The 3,030-nt window shown below is 34.0% G+C and overlaps 1 pseudogene; it reads left to right on the forward strand.

Moving 5' to 3' along the window:
- The first annotated feature begins 1,171 nt into the window (after positions 1-1,171).
- On the forward strand, positions 1,172-1,735 carry LOC124228528 (olfactory receptor 10AG1-like; annotated as a pseudogene).
- The last annotated feature ends 1,295 nt before the right edge of the window (positions 1,736-3,030 follow it).

Consider the following 3,030-nt stretch of genomic DNA (forward strand, 5'->3'; position numbering starts at 1 on the left):
CTTTGCTGATGTTCCCCATTTCCAGTGGTTTCTATCGGATAGTTGTTAGTCATTTAAATCATTATCCTGATGGCAATAGCACTGTAATTTAAATAACCAAGCTGAATACTGCTCTTCAGAGCCCCATGTAATTTTTCCTTGCCCATTTTTCCTTCTCGGAGATCTGCCATGTATCAATGATGTGCCCCAAATCTCGGAACCCAAATAGAACAGATTTTTTAGTCTAGTCAAATCTTTGAGTCTCTGGGATAGATTTACTAGGCATACTTTCAGAAATCATATAATCTATGAAATTCCTTCACCTTTGTCTTCATTAATTGAATAATCAATAGATTAAGAAACATTTATCAAACATCTACTTCACATTTTGAAAAGATAAATAAAAACCCTTGCATTATGATGTCTGATGACAATGAAGTTTATTTTATTCTGATAGATAAATGCACCGAAAATGGTTTCAAATATAACACATGCAAAAATAGTAAGAGCTATAGCTGTGTCATGTGAAAGGGAGGCATACCATGTACTTGTAAAACGTTTCGTGGAAGAACTAAGAAATTAGAAAAAAGTACCATTCAAAATTTGGTGGTGGTATACCACTGAGAAAATGTGATATAAATGTTTCTGCCTTAGGATTCTGTTTGTTAATATGAGGAGTCAAATGGACTAATTTTGCTCTGCACACAAACAAATGAAAAATAAAAAACATATAAACCTCAAACACATCAATTTCATTCAAATTCAAATCTAGTCTTAGATTGTTGATGTTTTTAGAATTTAGTATTTGTTCCCTATTAGACCACAGTTGTGTTCTTTAAGTCGAGGATATAAAATGCTGGAAATTAATGGAGAATAGAACTCTTATGTTGTAATTCCCCTAAATCCCTTTAGTCTATAGAATTACAAAACTGGCCAAAAAAGAAAAATGGTTAATTTCACTAGTTTCAAAGTGGAAAGATCAAAAAAAAAAAAAACCCAGCAGATATAAATCCCTCAATGGTAGAATGTGTTTGGGATTTTCTGATATTCCCAATCTCCAAGTGGTTCTTTCTGTGACATTTTTCTTTGTCTATATGATAATTCTGATGGGAAATGGCATCATTATTCTCACAACCGGGGTTGACCAGGCTCTACAGAATCTCATGTATTTTTTCCTCAGTCTTTCTTCTCCATGGAAGTCTGTTATGTATCTTTCACTCATCCTAGAATGCTTATACACTGTTGGGGCCAGAAAAAAAACCTTTCTTTGTTTGCCTGTGCAAAACAAATGAGTTTCGCCCTTATGCTTGGAAACAGAGTGCCTTCTTCTTACAGTGATGACCTATGACTGTTACATGGCCATTGTATCCCTCTGTCTTATCCTCTAGTCACAAACCACAAGGTCTGTGTCCCCCTGGTGGCTGCCTCATAGATCACTGGAATTCCAACCCAGATAGGGCAGACATGCCAGACTTTTTCTCTTTTTATAGATCCAATCAAATTAATCATGTCTCCTGTGACGTCCTACTAATACTCAAGCTGGCCTGGGGGGACAATTTTCTGAATGAGATGTTGGTCTTTACAGTTGCTGTGCTGTTTGTTATGATCCCTTTTCTACTAAGTTCCTACAAAGATCATCTCCACCATCCTGAAGTTGCCATTGGCAGCAGGACTGGCCAAAGCCTTCTCTACCTGTTCATCTCACATCATAGTTGTGTCTTTATTCTTTGGATCTGGAATAATTACATATTTATGACCCAAGAACAACCTTGAAGAACAGACAAGTTTCTCTCTCTCTCATTGTGACTCTAATGCCTAATCCTAAAACATACACTCTATGAAAGTAGAATGCCATGATGACTTTGAGAAAATTGTTTCCTTAATTTTTACCACATTAGCTGCTGATTTGAACTCATTGTTTGTTTTCGTATTTAATCCTGTCATTGTGTAATTGGAAATTAATGTTTGGTTTGCTTATCTACTTTACTATAAACTATCTTTACTCATTCCTGAGCTTATTGTTTTATTCTGGACTTTCTGCTATCAGAATTATACCCATAGGGTTGTCTTGCTGATAAGAAATTAAGTAGCCAGCCAATCTCATATTCAGTGTATTAGTCTATTTCTGCCACACATTTACAGGTGATTTGGGACGTTTTATGGGAAGATGCAGCATCTTTTATCTAGCAATTGATATTATATACTTTTTTCTGCCTATAGACAGTGTTTTTGATATTTTCCCCTTTATGTAACTGTCATTTGCTTCTTTCTTTTCATAAGTTTATTAGAATCTTACATATTATTAATTAAAAAATGATAAGTAGGGGTAGGATATGAAAAGAAGGATAGGAAACAGGAGAGGAAGTGTCCCTCCACTCACTATTTCATACAGGATACAGCACATGTAGGTGTCAATAAGGAAGAGAAGGGTGTTGTAATGTGGGCTGATAAACATAATTAAGTGAAAAAATATCTTTATCCAATTGAGGCCAAGAAAAGGATTCTCTCTTACAGTTTTTATTCAACATTAGAGTAATCTCTGCAATGAAAAATAAGAAAAAAATATAGGTATGAGAATTGGAAAGGTAGATATAAATGTAATTATTGGCAGATGACATATATGTATATAAAATAAATATTCCAGATTCTACAATGAAAGTATTAGAGTTAATAAATAAGTTCAATGTGTGTGTTGGATAGAGTTAATAAACAAAATCAGTTTATTTCCATATAAAAGATGCCCATGTAAGTGGACATTAAATATACCATGAAAATGGGATCAAATAGATCAAATACTTATGAGTAATTTTAATAAAAATGTATAAGCCCATCCAAAATATTTTGAAGAAAATTTAAGATAAGTAAACGAATTGCTATAACACGTTCATGTATCAGAACACTCAATGTTGAAAAAATATCAATTTTCCCCAACGTGAACCACAAGTTCAATGAAATAGAATAAAATTCCATATGTGTGTGTGGGGATGGCTGTGCATGTATGTGTAACTTAAGAGGCTGATTCTAAAATTGTTGTGGACATGATGACAGCCA

The sequence above is a fragment of the Equus quagga genome, chromosome 17 (genome assembly GCF_021613505.1).
Source record: "Equus quagga isolate Etosha38 chromosome 17, UCLA_HA_Equagga_1.0, whole genome shotgun sequence".
Classification (NCBI taxonomy): domain Eukaryota; kingdom Metazoa; phylum Chordata; class Mammalia; order Perissodactyla; family Equidae; genus Equus; species Equus quagga.